General features: G+C 35.3%; 1 protein-coding gene across 3 annotated transcripts in view; it reads right to left on the bottom strand.

The window, feature by feature from the left end:
* LOC111514388 (very long chain fatty acid elongase AAEL008004) overlaps positions 1-20379 on the bottom strand; it is a 201237-nt gene that overhangs the window by 87471 nt on the left and 93387 nt on the right. For 2 of the 3 annotated variants that reach the window (XM_074172312.1, XM_074172313.1), the window contains exon 2: positions 6570-6614. The exons of the other annotated variant lie outside the window; for it this stretch is intronic. The gene's annotated coding sequence lies outside the window, so the exon portion shown is untranslated. The remainder of the gene's footprint in view (positions 1-6569; positions 6615-20379) is intronic. 3 annotated transcript variants of the gene reach the window in all.

The raw sequence follows: 20379 nt of genomic DNA, 5'->3' as shown, positions 1-20379 counted from the left end.
TGTATGATGGATGCATGCTGTAGCCACAGACCAGAGAAATGCAGAGAAGACGAGACAAGAGAAATGATATTGGAGAAATATGAATTTCAAACACCCATTTGAAGACCCGCAATGCAGCAAACATTGATAGGAGAATATTGGTCTTCGAATTTCCAAAGAGACAATATCTCTTTCGCACGCAAGTCCAGATCAACGCGGATCAAACATTTTGATAAGGTATCTTTTTTTCCCCAAGATGCATAACCCTCTTCTCAATCATAATCAGAAAAAAAATGAATACGAAGCTAAATCCTTGAATTTGTATTAATCGTCTTTCCTATTGCCCGTTTGTCTGAATTTGCCAATACTTTATCAATCTTATATTCGGTTATCCGAATTTTGAAGGTTGCTTTTTCGTAACTTCTCTCTGTAATGAAATACGCTTTGTGATGGAAGTCGGCGATACTTGTTGAGAGTCCATAAGGCATTCAAGTATCACTTTTATGTGCGATTTTCACAACACGTTTAGTTATACAATAGCTTATTCAGGCATCGGTGTTGTAATCTGTTCAGTGTTCAGAACAGTGTTATTTGAATATGGAATGAGCACTCTGCAATCGAAAGAAGTAGTCACACCAATTTATCATTAATTCTGAAACATACTAGAACCCTACGCCAAAAAATGTTCGTTCATGAACAACCATTTTGCATACGGAACAATTCGAATTATATCAAATTAGTCATGCAATGGAATCACATTTGTCAGGTTTCCAGAATTAGTAAAAGACTGAACTCGTCTAATCGGTAGCATTGAAACCTAGTAAGTCGTTACTGATTGACGCTATTCCAGAGTATTATCTATAAGAACGTCTATTGAAAAAAATAAATCAACACATCCATCCATCTCAATTATTTGGAAGGAATTTAAGGTTGTTTTCAAAAAAAATCAGACTTTACAGATAAGGCTGACTCTTCATTCCATTCAAAGTTTCACGGATAACAAAAAAGGAGTTAAACTCTAAAGAAAAATTGACAAACTTTTGAGGTTAATGCCAGCAAAGCCATCCCTATTAATATTATAAATGCGAATGTAAGTTTGTTTGTTACGGTTTCACGCGAAAACTGCTGCTCAACCGATCATCATGAAAATTTGTACAAATATTCTTGGAGGTATTAGAAGTAACATATGATACTTTTTATTAAAAAAAATATGTAAGATAAAAAAATTGTTTGTCAAAAAAATCTCACAATCTAGCTACTTTGTACCGTAATGCCGTCGCACTGTATTATTCACAGTCACGACAATATCCAATCCAATCCAATTGACTATAGTTTCACCTGTTTGGATTTTTTCTATATTTATTGTTATTTTCTTCTGTCACCCGCTAACGAAGCCGCGGGTAAAAGCTAATTAATCCATAATTTTACCCAAAGTGCTGGCAATGGACCTCAAACTCGAGGCCACTTTGGTTTCATGTTATTTGTTAATTTCGTGTATACCTACATAAAAATATTATTTCATACTTGATCAAGTTGACTGTCTTTTGAAGTCGATTTAATGTTTCAAATTACTTTTTATTTCGTAGTTTGAAGTTAAATCCTACCGGCTGTCCTCTGATGCGTTCTTTGAGGCCCGTTTTTCAAACACCTATGAATGCTTGTATATTTGCTCGAAAGCCTGTGAAAAAATCGCAGTTTGCATATTTACTCATCATTTTAATCTAAATTTATTCATTGTGGATCTCAACAACTTTGATAATTGAATGTCTACAATAGTACACCTGGCCGATACTTGATGAAAATTCGTATCAAAACTAAGTAATATAATTGAATAGAACTGGCCGATATTTGATGAAAATCCATAATAAAACTCATTGATACCATTTATGTATGATTTTCACTATAAAAGGTTTTACAAAAACCGTGACACGTTTTTCTTTCTCGAGCATGAAATAATGAGTAACTTCTTAATTACAACTATGAGTATACTCTAATATATTACCTACGTTTTTGCCTACTTTCTAATGAATGAATCTTTCTGAAAAGGTCAGGTATAAATTCATTAACTAAATGAATAAATTAAATTTCCAAAAGTACCATAATTATACTCAACTTATCCTACCTGAAAATAAATAAATTTAATAACAGCGAATTATTCAGTTCAGTTTATTCGTTCATATGATATTGACAGTTTTTAAATTTGTTTATTTCCATACTCTCCAACAGGTTAAGCTTCAACCTTTTTTTCTGGAAATGGAGGGGTTCGAATTCATGGTTGAACTCATGTCCCTCTGTGATTGAATGAGTGGCATGCGAGTAGTTTATTTTTCCATTCTGGAAACTATTTTTGTTTTCCTTCATGCGGGCTTTGAACGTTCTTTCAGTTTGACCTATATAAAACATCGGACATGACCCACCTGATATTTTACATACGTATACGTGTGTACGTGTATACGTATACATATTAACTTTTACGTCAATTTATATCTTCAATTTATTGTTTTTCACTCATTTTAACTGCCCTGAAGAAGCTTTCCATCAGAAGCGAAAGCTTGGCAAAGTAAAGGAGAGTTTCATTTTTGAATTTTTGACTGAGAGACTCTGTTAATCCATTTTACCATATATATATATATATATATATATATATATATATATATATATATATATATATATATATATATATATATATATATATATATATATATATATATTCAAAAAGGATATTGAAACTTTGCATGAATGCTTCCACGGAATATCACAGATTCAATTTGATATTATGATTATTACAGTAACTGACCCTAACTAACTCTAGTGAAAGAACTCGAATGTAAATAAATCAAATGAAAGTCACCAATACAATGATCACAAACAAGAGACCGCTACTGATCACTGATTCACATAACCTCACGAAAATAATACAATAATCCAACTGCCAACTAGTCCACGTGGATTGAATAATTGGCAGTTCATATTGGATAATTTTTACTAACCGATTTTTATGATTGGCTGTAGAGTCATAAAATTGAATTTGAAGTCATGTTACGGCGACGAATAGAATGTGGGGATGAGTATCGCCGTTGTGTCGTCAATGTTCAGTTCAGAACTGATCGCGATTCGAGTGTTGAAATTCGGTATTGGTGCAGTTATAATTACTTAAAATTTTTGTTATCTGTTTAAAATGTGGCGTCCTTGGACAAGTACTACTAGTAATAACGAGTGTGATAACAACGCAGACTTTTTCCTGTGAAGTTATTCTAATAACGATGGTGGACAATGCGAAAAAGAGATACCAGTGAATAAGATTCGGATGCATTTGTATATTGAAACACAGAGAGTATGTTTCAATGTATATAAGATTCTACATCTCAAGTTTGGTTTCGGGTGTAACAAACTATTATAAGCATCAACATCAGATTTGAATGAAATTCCTCTCTCAACTGTACGTAAAATAGTCAAAAACAAACCTTATGGAATACAAGACGCGATGTGATACGGGATTACCAAAACCTTCAGATGTTCATCTAAAGAAATCATTGAAAAAAACAATATACTACTGTTACGAAAGCAATGAGATTCCTACAACTGAAATCATAAGGACGAAATTGAATACTTCCGGCTATAACGTGAGCTGCTGTGAGAAAACTGTTCAGAATTGAATAAAGAAACTAGGATTCAGATTTGAAATAATAAACAAACATCAAGCAGTTACGGAAAGCAGAAGAATTATGAAGTTGCGTAACAAATACGACACAGTTACGAAAGGGTGGACTGACGGTTCGAGAATGTGTACGCCTAACATGCCTGCAAACAAAGGATCGCGACTAATCATTGTGCATTGCGGAGGAAGTGAAGGATGGGTTTCGAATTCTTTGAAATTATGTGGAAAAAACTTGAGGACTGCAATAGTAACTATCATAAGATCATGGAAGCTAATATTCTTGAGAAATGGTTTGAAAACACATTGATCTCAAATTTGGATGCGAATAGTGGAACGCTTCCTAGCATTCGCGACAGCTCATCAAAGTACCGTAAAAAATTTGAGGGAAGATGAAATACACAGGTTTTTAATGGATAACAATTAGTATTTTGAAGATAACTTTACCAAAAACCAACTACTTGAAGTTTTACAGACAAAAATATTTGAAAAAGTGTATGCTCTGGATAATATTGCTGAAAAGTATGGATACATCATAATGAGACTTCCTCCCTATTTTTGTGTTTTCAATCCCATCGAGTTGATTTGGGAAAAATTTAAACGAAGCATCAGGCGTAATACAGTAATAGAGCTAATTAAAGAAGAAATATCTAATATTACCTAAGAAGACTGGCAGAAAAGGATAAAAAAAGTTATTTCAGTTGAAAAAGACTATGGAGATTGGACACTTCCATATTAATGGAAATAAATTAATTATTAATTTAAATGACGACAGTGATAGTGAATCAGAGAATATGAATGAGGAATTATCACAAGCTTTCGAAGAAAGCTCACACTCGAAATAGATATAGAAAAACAGATACATTTCTTAAACCTAACCATTACACACTTTCAGAATAAATTTGAGTTCAATGTTTTCAGAAAACCTAGCTATACGGACATTACCATCCCAAGTGATTCTTTCCATCCAGACAGTCATAAATTAGCAGCCTACAATTCAATGTTGCACAGAGCATTCTCACTGCCTTTGTCTGCTAACAATCTAGCTAGGGAAATTGATATAATTACACAGATAGGTCATAATAATGGTTTCAACGCAGATACTATTCAGAAAGTAGTAAATTCACTTACAGATCAATATACGCTCAGGTCAAAGAACCAGAAATCAAGAAATTGGTAACGCTAACATATTTTGGAAAAAAACAGAGATAATTGGGGGTTTCTTCAGAAAAAACAATGTGGAAGTGGCATTCAGACCATATGCGAGGTTATCTGAGTTCCCGAATCTAAACGATACGGAAATTTTGCACTATGCAAGGAAGGGTTACAAATTCAATTATTTAGAATCCTTGGAAATTCACAAGCATAAACATTGCGGGTGCAACCTGTTGAATGATCAAATCAATTTAGTTTACTCACCCGTTTTCAAATTAACATATCCGCATTGTAACTAGTAAACAAAATTCAGGTACTCAATCAAGCCCTTATCCTGATTTATCTACGGATCGATTAGGATGGAAAAAAATATTTTCTGAATTCAGTGAAAAAACTCCAGGAGATAACTCACTGCAAGAGATAAATCTGAAAAATCCTTTATGATAACAAGAAAGAAGTATTCCCTCAACAGCTTCATATTTTGGTGACGTTTGCAAGATGTCAAAAACAACATCTTATTTCAACAGGGTGAAATTTTACTTCATTCCACCTTTGGAGGAAACGCGAATACCAAGTATGGAACAAAACATGAGCAATTTGCAATCGATGAACACGATTCTATTTTTTCAGCAGCCATCCTGAAGGGCTGATAGGAGATGACGGCATTGTTGAGGTGAAGTGTACCAAATCTGCATCAAAATCTACCCCAAGATAGCAACTGAGCAAATTTTCTGCACTCGAGATGATGATATACACATTCAGCTAACACAAAATCATAAGAACAAGTACTGAGGCAAGCGACACATAACTCAGCGTTCTTTGTGTTATTTTGTATTTTGGACTCTTTAGGAAATATCAGTTGAAAAAGTGGGCTTTATTAATATACCACAATATGTGATATTGAATCATAAAAATTGGTTCACATCCATATTTTATCTGCCTTGAACAATTGATCCTTATTATTAAAAAAAACTATGATCATAAATATACAAATTGGTAAGCATTTTTTCCTGACTATTAAGAACTATTCATTTTGAACGAATAATATGAAACTAAAATTAGATATTTTTCACAAGAGCTGCCTCTTGCCTGAATTGATAGATCCTAGATACCTGTAATCCACTATGACAGTAAACATACACTTGAAATTTATCTTTCGATAACTCTACCCCTTCCAGGTTATTTTCAAAACAATCGAGATCATGTTTTTATAAATGAATACATTTAAAAAATTTTCGTTTTGAACAAACAGCATATCTACTTCTCGACTGCCTGCCATGAGCATTCATTTATCGATAGAAATATGATTAACTTCGTAAGTATCCCTGAATACAACGAATACATATAACCCTGTATTACGGCTATGTGCGATCATCATTGTGTGAATGTGTAATAGTGTAGAAAAAATTGCTCAACGACGTGCTCGTCCTTCTGCGTGGTGAATATCGTTAGGAAATTGGGAGATGTGTCATTTGAAAAGTTGTATTTGATCATCTCTCTCGCATATACTGGGATAGGCCTACCGACCCGCTCTTAATTTTGAGGTTACTGCAGTTTCACAACCTAAGTGCAGCTGTGGATAATTCTTAGTCGAGAAGACAGATGAGACGAGACGATGAAGAGCAGTTATTTATGAGCTAAACTATAAGCATATAATCCACTCGATGCACTACCTACAAAATGCTCTCAGTAATGTAATTCAAAGACTTGAATATATTTCTATATGTGTTTCGCAATAAATGATAACATTCTTTATTCATTAACAAAAATGAAAACTTACCAATTTCTATACCCTAACTTGGTAGAACAGCAGTACCTGGGTGATCTGAAAAACATGATATGTACTGTATAATCGATTTCGATTTTTAGGTTCATCGCAAGGTAGAAACAGAACGTTAATTGAATGATGACTAAACACTTATGAACATTATGAAAACGATTCGATAGTCTACCTACCTACTGGCAATTATATCAACAAGACAGTGCCAATATTTATTATTTTACTTGAGAAAACGCCACAAGGGATACTATATTTTGAATGAATTGAAAGCGGTATATTTTTAGAAAATATTATTTCTTGAAACTACAAAAAAATCATGCCAACCAATTTTCTATTGTCTGGAGATGACTAATTATAGACGGTGGTAATAAAATAGCAACTTGTTCAAACTGATATGCATAGAATGCTGTTGGCTATATTTATCCCGATAGTTAGGAATCGCAAGTTTCGACTTCTGAGGGTTGTCGTTCATAGGGGTGCGACAGCTGGTTAACGGAAAAACAGATTTCAAACAGATTTTTTCAAACAGCTATGATTTGCTTGAAAAGAGTAAAACAGTCTTCCGTCAATGTTATAAACAAACGATGACGAAAAAGTTACAATGTACTTTTAAAAGACATCGATGCTGTGGACATATACGAGGAATCATGGAAATTTATAAATATAAATGAGAAACCTCAAAACAAACCGTTTCTACGATATATTTTGAATATTTTTCCCAATAAAAGAAAAAGCCGGCTTTTCCATTTTATCGAAAAATTTTAGATTATATGGAAAAAGTCGCAGATATTTATATTTTCTATAATTTCTTTAATCGGCTTTTTTCAATAACAGCTCTAGTTTCAGTGGAAATAAATAAAAACCATTTGTCACTCCTAAAATTCACATCATTTCATCCAACGTACATTGGATTGACTTTGAATTTTTCCTATTAAAAGCATAACAGTTTCTATCTTTGCCAGAACAGAATAAAATAAATCATTCATTAGTAATACATGTAGCGAATAAGTTATTAAAAATTAACAGCTTATCAATTGTTTACGATGATATACTACAAAAAAAATTCGTAATCCAATATTCAAAATCTCGAACATCGATAACGTTTGAAATGATTTCATATCTCAATCAAATGGAAATTGGGACATTTTCACAATTCATTATAAATTTAATAATGGCAGATTCGGCTAATTGTTTCGTACAGTACCATCAACTGTAAGAAACAAGGATAGTTCGAATTTTGATTTTCTATGTGATAAAATAGAACATGGTTTAATTTTTTATCACCATTATTAAAAATTGTCTTGAACTATATCGCTGAGGAAATGACGTAAGCAGTAATTTTCTGTTATATGATAATCTATATTTACAATTACCGAACGAAATATAATGTAAATATGGTAATTCAAAAATAAATAAAATTCTATTACACTCATCTAATATTTATGAGACAATAGGCAACAGTTGAAATATCAAATAAAATGAAATTATAGATGACAATGAAAATAAATGATGTATTCGTAAAGTATTGGTACTACTTCTTGATACATAATGAGACATACCATTTTCAGTCGAAAGGACTCTATGAATTTGAGAAGAATACTAAGTGATGTTATTTAAATGTTCAATGACAAAATCAAGATAACATCCTGATAACATTTCAGGATAACGCAATTACTGGTCGATTCTTTAAATCCCGGAATTTGTGATCATCATTCAAAAAATTTTAAATGGCATGTGTGCCGAGCAAGATGCCATGGACAATATTTGCAAAATAGTCCCTGAATTTTAAAATTCTGCCTTATAGTTTTGTAAAAAAATACATTTGGAAATTTGCATTTGTTTATGTATCAATTACCATTTATTTTATTGAATGCTCGTACCACCTGAGTCTATATAATTATTAAAATTCTGTTCGAAATGTTAAAGAAGATATTGCTTGAGTTCTATAATTTCTTCTTTTATATATGTACACAAAAAAGCAAGGAGCGATAAATCTAGCCACCTTAGAGCCTAGGATGCTAATTACGGTTCTGAACATCCCCACACGTTAACGGCATTGAGCTATAGGCACGTCATATGACCTTGAACATGAGATTGACCTAGAGATTGGACTTTGTCCTCGACATCGAATCGGAGTGAGGAGAGAAAATAATTTCTATATAACAATAAAAAGGTCTTCTACAAGTATAGAATGTAGGCACCAGGCGACATCCTGAAAGCCAATTCAATAGCATTGTGATGCTATGATTGTGAAATCTAATTGTCTTGAACTGCATGACTTTGAATTCTAGACGGTGAAAGCGTGTTTTGACGGAGCTGCGAGTTGAAGACTTGGAAATTTGGAGCAGAACAAACATTAGGAAAGGGATATAGTGAAGCGATGCAAGCCATGATTAGTATGCTTGATAAAGTTCTCCCCACACCCGCCAACACTCGTGACGTCACATTATCCCACAAGGGTGGGAATACAATATACTATAGAATGATATAAAATGATATATGATATAATATAGTATAATATAATACAATGATATAATATATCCTGCAGAAGTTATTCGAAAACCGCTACTTCTGACAGTCGGCAGGATCCTTCTAACATCAGTCCACAGGAAAATAACATGTTAACTGCAGTTTCTCAAAGGCCCACTGGCAACCTAAAAATCGATTTCTGCAACATCAGAGGACTCAACTCAAATATAAACTCAGTGCATCAACATCTGCAAACAAATGGTCCTCATATTCATGAACTCACAGAAACCAAAGTCAGTGCGCTTCAACTAACCCTATCAATTTTCTATATCCCAGCTATCATTTCCATTCCCGACTCGGAACGTAACCCTGGAATATCTCTTTTTATCCGAAACAACATCTCCTGTCGACGAGATAAAGTACTGGTACTCCAAACCATTGATGTTATGTGGTTTAAAATGATACCACAGAAGATTACTAAGTCCATTTGCTGCGTTCAACGACAACCAAGCGATAACAATAAAGGACACTATTGTCTTTACTTGCAAACACCATTGCCATTCTGCAAATCAATCATTCCAGTGCCATTTTCGGTGACTTCAATGTTCACAATATCGAATGTCTCAAATTTTCAAATATTTACGATGAACAAGGTCGCGAATATGAGGCTTTTGCAATAAGCAGCGGACATACTCAGATTATACATGAGACAACCAGGATTTCTGACCGTGAAAGAGAATATGCTAGTCTTCTGGATGTATACATAACAACCAATCCAGAAATTTACATAGTTACCATAAGACCTCCATTAGGATCTTCTGATCACAAACACATTTCAGAATTGAATGAATTATCTATAAATGTTGGGGAACAATCTGAGCCGCACAAAGCTTGGCATTACAATCAACTTGTGCTTTTGAAGTCACGGAAGTTATTCTATCATCCATGGATGCATTTACTATTTTTTCAATTAATCGAACTTCTGACGGCAAACCTTGGTTCAACGAAGGTTGCGAACAAGCTGTTGCCAAAAATTTCACCAATAGGCAGTGGAAAAAAATTCCAGTGCTGAAAACCGAACTGGGTTTATTAAAGCTCGCAACAGCTGCAATCTTAGAACGAATGAAAGCAAAGAACTTCACAATCAGAAAATTGGGAATAAACTGTTTGTTAATCCCAGCGGGTCTACATCCTTCTGGTCGGTAGGTTAGGTAAGGTGAGGTCAAAAGTTAGTAGATATATTCGACTCTCCACTGCAACCCACACGGGTTTATTGTGGTTCACACATATTCACACTCGACCAAATAAACGAAGCTTCTTAACGAAGCTGATTAGTTTGTATGGTGAGTAGTCTTTCAGGTCAGATAATGGAGTACGGCTCTGCCGGAGCAGGCACAAAGTATGTTCTCTGCTGTTTCATCATTTTCCAAACAGAGGCGATAGACATATTCTGCATATGATGATTCAGATGACAGTGACCTGTGAGAAGGCCTGTTAGAGATCGTAGTTCATCCATACTGTAGTCCAAGAAATGTTTAGTATCAAGCTTTGGAAGTTGAATAAACGGCTGGAGTGAGCCAATTCTTGAAGATTCTGCCAGAAATCTATAAATCTTCTGGCCATCCAGGTGTTCAATGTTTGTTTGGCAAAGCCTAAGGCGATGCCTATGACGGGCTCCGGTCCGATGAAGTTGCTTGCACCACCCTCCTTTGCAAGAGAGTCAGCAGTCTTCCAGACCAGTATGGCTAGGATTCCAGACCAACGACAATGTGTTAACACAACTTTTACACAACTGAACACAACCTCAGTGATGAGGTTGTGTTCTTCCAATGTCTCCGCCAACAATTCAATAGCATTCATTTTCACTAGGAATACAGTCGCTTTGGTTCCTAGACACGTTGATATCTCTGTATTGAGTCAGCAACTGAAAACATCTGCATCAGAACGTGAAGTTATTTTGATCTGTCTGTGAACCTACAACCATATGCTCTTAATATCTCCTTCTTCCGGAGAAACATCCGTTGGGAAGGAAGAGGAGGTTATTTCATTTTATGATACAGCGGAGTAGTATGTGTACTGGTGTATCCAACAGAATGTCATTTAAATGCTGTAAATTGAAGCCCCCGTCGTGACCTTGCAAAAATAATTTATTTGAAGTTGAGAAAACTTTAAAATTTGAAATTGACAAATTAATTTATTCGGTATGACACAAGGAACAAGTAAAGAGTGGCGAGAGGCGTCATAACAACTAGTTCTAAATGTATGCTTAGTAATCATCCGGCTGATATAGCATACTCTCTAATACGCGTCCCTGGATGCGTATTAGAGGTCATTCAGGTCACACGTGTCTATTAACTCCTTGAATATCTTACACGCCATCTACTTTTGCAAGTTCAAGAAATTCCACTTCAAACCTGAAGAAATATTTTCTGTTGATCTTCAAACATGTTTCCATAATATGAATTACAGCAAATAACGCAAATTCAAAACCCATTCTTTGTTCTATATGGGTCAGTACAAAACACAAATCAGAAGTTGGCTATGAAAATAGAATTTTATTCAAAAATTCTACTGTCAAGTTAACAGATATCGAAAAGTGTATTCATTCATTAACTACATTATATATTGTTTTGTTTGCGATAGAAGATTAGCTTCACCGGTACATCAAGGCCTTACATAATAAAAGGTCCGCAACTGCAAATATTCTTACAAAGATTTCGTAAAGTTGCTAATAGTCTCACGAGGTTGGAAGACGAAAACAGTTTTTCAAATCATGAATTCTAATCTTTCTCGCCTGTGAATAAACAGAAATTCCGAGAAATGTTCTCCTACTGCGATAGAATCACTTGCCCAGGTGGCTACAGATATTTAATTAAAAAGGACTCATTAATGTTCTTGTGTGAAATACGTCAATGACTGTTTGGAGGTGGTTGACAATGTTACGTGCTGCATTTCATTAGTTCGGACTTCCATTGTCTGATATGACATGAATTGATTTGAAATCCCTAAAAGAATTTATGAAATCTATAAAAGATTAGCTGAAAAATGGCAAAGTATATCAAGCAAAACAACTGAAATCGCAATGAAATGAAATACAAGCAACAATCAAAAAATTTAACTATCAACACGAAATGAAAATTAAAAAATATTAACAAGAAATTAAAATTTCGATTGTAAGTATTCACAATCATCTTCCGGTGATAACTGGACTTATTTCTCCGAAATTTGACTATTTATAGGTAATTCGAGTGCTTTCACCTATCCCCTCTTTCCTCTCTCCGCTTAATCGGTTTTAGCGGGATCTGACCGTTTGGCGGGAGTTGGTCGTGTTCCGCTCGATTATAAGTTTCCATATGATGCGTTTCTTTATGCTAGCTTGGCAAAATGCGTTGTTGGACAAACCAGTCAAACCAGTGTTCCTCCTTGTGGATGATTTCAGCTTGAGACCACTTGATGTTATGTTGATGAGTACAGACATGTTCTGCTATTTCTGTTTTGCTGGTTTGTCCTCGCTGTGTGTGTTTCTTGTGCTCGGCAATGCAAACTTCCAATAGTCTCTTAGTTTCACCGATGTATGAATCTCCACACACGCATGGTATCCGATAAATGCAATTATTGGAATTGCAGTCCGCGTTTGGTAGCATGGTTTTCGTGAGACTGCTACGGATAGTGTTCCAAGATCTCAAACAGGTTCTGATGTTAAACTTGAACCCAATCCTTCCATTACTTTCACAATGAAGAAGGAAGTCCACAACGAAGTTTAGAAGTATTGGTGGAGGACCGACACTAAATGTAATACAAAAAAGATCTCGAAAAGGAATTAGACATCATACAAAATTACCTTCAACGGAATGGTTACTCCAGAGTGATGGTAGAACAGGCTTTAGCTAGAAGACAGCAAGAGCTCCACAAAGAGAAGAAGCCACCACAACCAGTACTTGTACTTCTCTACATCAGAGGAGTATCGAAAAGGATAAGAAGAATTGGGTCCACGTATGAGATCAGAACCTGTTTCAACAACAAATAATCAAAAAACCGGAAAAGACTCCGGAGAAACCAGCAATCACGAAAGCCATCAAATCAATAAAAAAGAAGTTGATCTCCAACAACTCACAGCAGTTAAAGCCGACAAAAGTGACGCCACGGTTATTATTGAAAAACAGGAATATAAAGTGAACAATTATATAACGGAAAACGATTTTAGCACGATGAATCACGATCCAACCACAAAATATGAAAGACAAATTAATAGCCTAATAAAATCCAACAAACAGATCTTTAACAGCAAAACATTAAACATTAAATCATACAGAGAAAGCTATCCGAAGACGGGAACCTGAAAGAGAGAACGAATCTACCTATAGGAGTAATCATGGAATTACTAGGATGCTGTGTACGAAACTGTTATTTCCAACTGAAGGACGAATTCTTTACACAAGATGAGGGACTGCCAATGGGATCGCCACTTTCACCAGTCATAGACAACATATATATGGAGTGGTTTGAAACTCTGGCCATTGAAGAATCCCACAAGAAACCTCGAGTCAGGTTGAGATATGTTGACGACACCTTCATAATATGAAACCATGGGAATACTGAACTAGACGCTTTCCTGAAACACATCAACAGCGTGAGACCTTCCATTACTTTCACAATGGAGAAGGAAATCGACAATGAATTGCCATTCTTAGACGTTTTGGTGAAGAGGACCGACACTAAGTGGGAAACATCTGTATACCGAAAACCCACTCATAAGGGACAGTATCTGAACCACGAATCCAACCACCACCAATCGACTAAAAGAGGAATCATCAAGACTCTATTAGACCGTGCTTTTGGGCTCTGTAATACGAAGGAAGGTCTCGAGAAGGAACTAGACATCATCAAAAATGATCTTCAACGGAATGGCTACTCCAAAGCGATGGTAGAAAACTTTGGCTAAAAGACAGCAGGAACCTCGCAAGGAAGAGAAGCCGTCACAACCATCGCTACATCGGAGGATTATCGGAGAGGATAAGAGAAATTGGTTACAAATACAACATCAGAACCTGCTTCAGATCCGGTAATACTATCCGTAGCAGCGTCACGAAAACCAGGCTACCAAACTCGGACTGCAATTCCAAGAATTGCATTTACCGGATACCCTGTGAGTGCGGAAAATCCTATATTGGTGAAACTAAGAGGCCATTGAATGTTCGCATTGCCGAGCGTAAGAAACACACTCAGCGAGGGGAAACCAGCAAATCAGGAATAGCAGACCATGTTTGGACCCATCAACACAAAAATGGAAAGCGGAGATTAGTGAAAGTACTCGAACGACCTATAAATAGTCATCTCTCGGAGGAATCAGTCAAGTCATCACCCGAAGACGATTGTAGATACTAACAATCGAAACGTCATGAACTAACGTGACTTGGAATCTCTCCACTTTTCATTTTTATTTTCTTTTTTCATTTCTTTATTTTCATTTATTTAATTGTTCGATTTTTACTTGTATTTTATTTCACTATTATTTCATTTCAGGTTTATTTTGGTTAATATAATTGTTATTTTCAGCTATTCATTATCAATTCTTCTTTTTTAGTTGTTTCAGGCATTCCAAATCATTTTATATAGTAGACAATGGAAGTCCGAACTAGTGAAATTCATCATGAAACATTGTCAATCACCTTCAAACAAACGAAGAAAATAACGAGTGACCCAAAAGGGTTAGGCTTGGCTTAGGATTAGACACTTAGGTTAAGTAGGCTCACGTTAGGTAGGCAAAATAAAAAAATATAAGCCTCACTACAGCAAGGGTGTTGAGTGATAGAGCACCAATTGGTGAACTTGCCCTTGAGATTTCCTGTCATACATGTTTTTTTTTCATCTAATTATACTTGTGCTTCAGTGTACGTAGATAGTGAGAATGAAGACATTTGTTATTATTATTAATCAAACAAAACATAATTTTCACGTAATAAGCCATATTATTGAAAATAGTTAATTCATTTCCGATTATAGCCAAATGATTGAGAGCTTTTGTACAAATTAAATATAATTATTATAATGATGTAAAAAATTTATGAAAAATAGTATACAATTCACTGTTGAAACTTTCAGATGTTTCGCGAAAGACATGGTAAACATTCAATTTTATTCCGACCAATATTTGTCACGATTGATACAGATCGAGGAAAAACTGTGGAATGACCGATAAAATAGAAACACTGTAAATATTTCGACTTCTACCATATTTTATTTTCTACTAGGAAAGAAAACAAAACAAATATCATTAGGTGAAATATTACTTTGCGATTCGAATTTATTGAATTTTACGTACTTCAGATCAGATCATAATATTATTCAGGTGGGTACCGGTGGGTAGAATGCATTTTCGTTTTTGGGTATTACACGATTTATATATGTTGAAACGGACAAACTTAACCTTGTGAATATAAATCATTACAAAATAAATTCCATAATTCGTTCTCTGAATGTCAATTCAAGTATCGACACCTAATTAAGTATTAGTGTTTTGCACACATTTCACAAAGAATGTAAACATACTCAACCCATTTTCGTAACGTGTATAAAGACTTCGACATTCCGAAAGGACCGGACTAGTTAAAATTATGCGAAGTGTCCATTTATATTATTAGTTTGTTTAAGAAGTTTTGTCCATTTTAATGTCTAATGCTGTTTTTTTTCCCAAATTTTAATTTGTTGTCTTTTTTCATTCCATTACTATCAGTTTTTCTCTATGAATTCAAATTGAACCAAAGCGCTGCAGAAACAGATAAAAAAAATGAACCAGGCATTTAGCAATGAAAGTAAAGTGTAAATGAACGCACTCTTCGATGGTGGTTTGCAAAATTTTTTTCTGGAGATTTTAGCCTCGAAGACGAGCCTCGAGGTGGTCGACCTATAGTTATCCTATTGAAGACTGATTTATTACAAACGGTTCGTGATATGGCAGAAGAACTGGGCGTCAGCTCTCGTGCGGTTTTTGGTGGTATAAAACGTACTGGAAAGGTAACAAGTTCGAAAAGTGGGTTCCCCACGATATGAATGATCAACAGAAAAAGTCACATTTCGAGGTCTCTTCTTCTTTGCTATTGTACAACCGAAACTATCCTTCTTTGGATAGGATCGTCACCATCACCATACTCCCCAGACCTCTCACCAACCGACTAGCATCTTGTCAAGCATTCCGATAACTTTCTCAAAGGTAAAATCTTCACCAATCAGGACATTTCAAAAACGACCTGCGTCGGCTTAAATTGAATAATTATTCACCGAGATAATACAGTTTAAAGTTCTATACTCATAAAAACGGATGCGTTCATGTTGCCGAGAGTGCTGCGCACTGTTAATGCATCTACCGTACTAAAAATCGTAAAATTTCTACATATGATACTTTTGTTGACCGGCTATCCGATTTTACAATTTGTTAAACTAGAACAGTGCATCGCAGTATCCGCTGGACACTAACCACAAACTTACAGTCGTACCCAACCGCGTACACCGCCGTATACTTTTTCTGATATTGGTCTCACAGCGTTCAATTTTTAATTTCAAAATTCTAAATAATTCATCAAAAGAACTAATGGATATTCTGAAGTAATTAAAATTTTTTTTTCGTATTGCCGGAGTTTACCGGTTGTTGCTTGTATGTTATATCATTGTAATTTCAGTTTTTTGTCTAATGAAATTGTTTTTTCAGCTAATCTTTTTAATTTCTTTAGAGATTTTTTCAGGTATTTCATATCAGTTTATTTCATACTAGTTGTTGCCCACGGCTTCGCCCGCATAGAATTTTTTAGTTGAGGTACTAATTAGTACTATGTTGCTGTATCGCTGCTGTTCCAATGTTTTGACAGAATCAGAATCAACGAACTTAGGCGTGCGCAGCACTGTTCTACATAACAGTGCTTTCAAAAAATTGTTCTACAGCGCCAACTAGTGGCGAGTTACAGAAAAATTGATAGCCTAAAAATCTTTCCTATGAAAAATTACCTATACATGTCAGGTTTCATCACGATCGGTTGAGCGATGTAAAAGTTTATCACTTACCAACCAACGAACATTCATTTTTATATATTAGATTAGACAATGGAAGTCCGAACTGATGAAATGCACCACGAAACATTGTCAACCACCTTCAAACAAAATATAAAAATGTCCTTCCTGTTGGCGCGCAACCAGAAGTGGATGTACCCAAAACGATCGTACCTTCCTACGTCTTCTCCTTCTCCTCAAAATAAAAAGTAGTAGTGCTTCTCCTTCGAAATCCATTTTGAAACTGGCACTAAACTCTGACACCACAAAATATAGATGTCAGTTGCCTCAACTGCAAGTGCAGTTTATATGACCGCAAGTCGACCACAAAAATATGGTTGGGTCAACCGCGAAGTGCAGCCACATTTTGCGGTCGGATCGACCACACAATTGCAGTCGCGTTCCAGCGAACTCAAGCCGCCCATAAGAAATACTTTACTACACGTACACGGGCGTTCACAAAATTCAAAACGAGCTTCAGCAGTCAACTTGCTGTTGATCTCCGCCGAGATGTCATCGCGGCATCCACCGTACACAAACTTGCAGTCGTACCCAACCACGTACATATTGGTCTCATAACATTCAATTTTTGATATCAGTTGCCTCAACTGAAAGTTCGGTTTATATGACCGCAAGTCGACCACAACAATGGGGTTGGGTCAATCGCGAAATGCAGTCAACGTGGCCACAATGTTGTGGTTGCCTCAACTGCAAATATGTGGTCCGTGTACGGCCAGACTAAATAGGGTGGTCCAACTATTCCTTGCGATTGAGGTAAAAATGAAATTCACTAAAGATGTTATGGAATTAACGCTGATGATTTGGGGATTACTTGCTGCAGATCGAAGAATGTCAAATTAACTTGCAATGCCTGTAACAGATTTATGGGGAAACTGGGAGATATGAAATCATTGTTTAATTAATTGAGTGTTGTTTAATCAGTAGGTGTCTAGATTGTTATTATTATAATGCGAAGGTTCACAAAAACTTAAGATTTTTTATAATTCAGTATATTCAAATGACTTTAATATAATTAGTGTAACGGAAACCTGGCTGTCCGATGGAATAAGAGAATGCGAATTGTTTCCAGAATTATATTCACTGTTTTGTGGTGATGGGCACGTCTCAAGAGTGGGCCTAAAATCTGGAGGATAATTTTCCATAAATAATACGGCTCTCGAAAACGGCGACACATTAAAAGATTTAGGGGTCGTGTTTTATCGAAGGATTACATTTAATACTCATATAACTCACACTGTATCGTCGGGGTTGAAGCTATTGGGATATTCTCCAGAAACCAGGAAAACTTTTCAAATGGCTATACGCTCAAATTATTGTATGTTACTTCCGTTAGAAGTAAGGTAGACTATGCATCTTCAATTTGGTCTTCATTATATCAGAATTCCGTCATGTTTGTGCAATGGAATCTGTCCACCTAGGGATATAGACCAGAATATTTTTCAACACATTTAACTCAGAAGCCCTAGGAGATAATATACCGCAATAATGTTTTTAGTCAAACTCTTGAATAACAAAATTGATTGCAGTGACTTGTTAGAACAAATTCAGTTTCTTGTACCTAGATCATAGTTCAGGCATATGAATACTTTCTACAATAGAAATACTAGGACAAATTTATTGAAAAAGTCGCCGATATTGGTAATGTTTCAGTTGTTCAAGTGTCCGACCTGTGCCGTACACATCATGACAGCAAACAGTTTATTTTAAGAACTATTAAAAAGTAGATGTTATGATTGTTTTCTATATTTTTTTATATTCTGAATCTTTTATTATACTCTCTAATTATTTGTATTTTTGTCATTTGTGGGTGTAAACCTGTTGAGAATAAACATTTTTTTCCACCGTAGTTTGCGCTGGTCAGGCCCTATATCTCGAAGCCCTTATACATTCAGGAAGGTGCCCCAGCATTATCAACCAACGACCACTCCCCACACCGTGGGATGAGTGATCATTGGGTTCGAGAATCATGTTTCCTGAGTAAGCGCAGTGAGCCACTACGGGCTCCAATAATCATAACAACCATTTTGACAGAGTGGTCTGGATAGAGTAGATATACGGAGTTCGAAGAGAAACTCTCGATATTTTATCCGTTTCTCCTCCTCTTTTCGGACGATATTCGTCTCGCCAAGAGCTGAAAACTCCACGACGAATATCGTCTTGCTCTGGTGGTCGAGGAGGACTACATCATGCTTATTAGCTTGTATTATTATTGTATTAGCTTGTATTAGCTGAGGGTGGGAAACGAATAGTTGTAATAAATTCGGCACTTCTCGTTCCCCACAACGGATTCAATATCTCTCCAGTAATATTCATAACTACACCAAAGGTTCCAAACAGTGTACCAAAGAATAAAATGTCATCAATTAACAAATTGACATATTAACTGTTTTCCTAGAAATAATATTCTGGTAATTTTGCTTTCTGAATAGACCTTCAAACAACATTTAGTTAACGAACAATATTTCTAGAAATAGTTTCATTCGAAAATGCTTACTCGACGTAGAGTATTCAATAATAACGGGCTTTTTCAGCATCGTATGCAGTTTTGAATAAAGAACCACTTTCGTAAAGGTACCAATGAATATTCATGAATTATGATTATCGGGTATCAAACGATTATGATATCTCACCGAATAAATACGAATATGTTCAGCTTCAAGAGAATTTTCATAGGCACAACCATACACATAGTGCAAGACCAGAATTCGTGTAAGTCGACTTTACATAAAAATAATATTTATTATTTAATTTAAGACAAAGTAGGTGAAGGATTTGACACAAAAACGGCACAATACACAAATTCAAAATTGAAATTATGTGTATAGAAGAACTGGAAATGTCTTGTTGTGAAATGAATTTTCAGTAGAAATGGTGCTGTTTTTCAGCACACTACTACCTAACATATTCTTCTTGTGCGAAATATAGAAATAAAACAAAAGAGATAAAAAAGTACTTAGTGGAATCGTGAAAATTAGGTAGAATCGGGTTACAAAAAAGTAACACCCTATAGAAAGTTCGCTACATATTTACAGCCGTTTCGGTATAGGAATCTTTATCGTGAGTTATTCCGGTTATCAAAATGTATGGTTGCAAATTATGCGAAAATGAAAAAACTCTATGAGAAAAGTGTAACAGTCTCATTTTGACTTGCACATTGCAAGATTCCAATATATTTCAAAAGCAATAATATTTCAGCATTCGTCTCATGGTTAGTTTTCGACCCATCTGAATAACAAATGGTTTCTACAAGCACTTTCTCGAGATAACTGTTCAACATCCA

This window comes from Leptinotarsa decemlineata, unplaced genomic scaffold (genome assembly GCF_025532065.1).
Source record: "Leptinotarsa decemlineata unplaced genomic scaffold, Ldec_3_MD MMD2_tig00000090_RagTag_RagTag, whole genome shotgun sequence".
NCBI classification, from domain to species: domain Eukaryota; kingdom Metazoa; phylum Arthropoda; class Insecta; order Coleoptera; family Chrysomelidae; genus Leptinotarsa; species Leptinotarsa decemlineata.
Note: the sequence above shows the minus strand (reverse complement) of the source record. Positions and strands in the feature narration are given on the sequence as shown.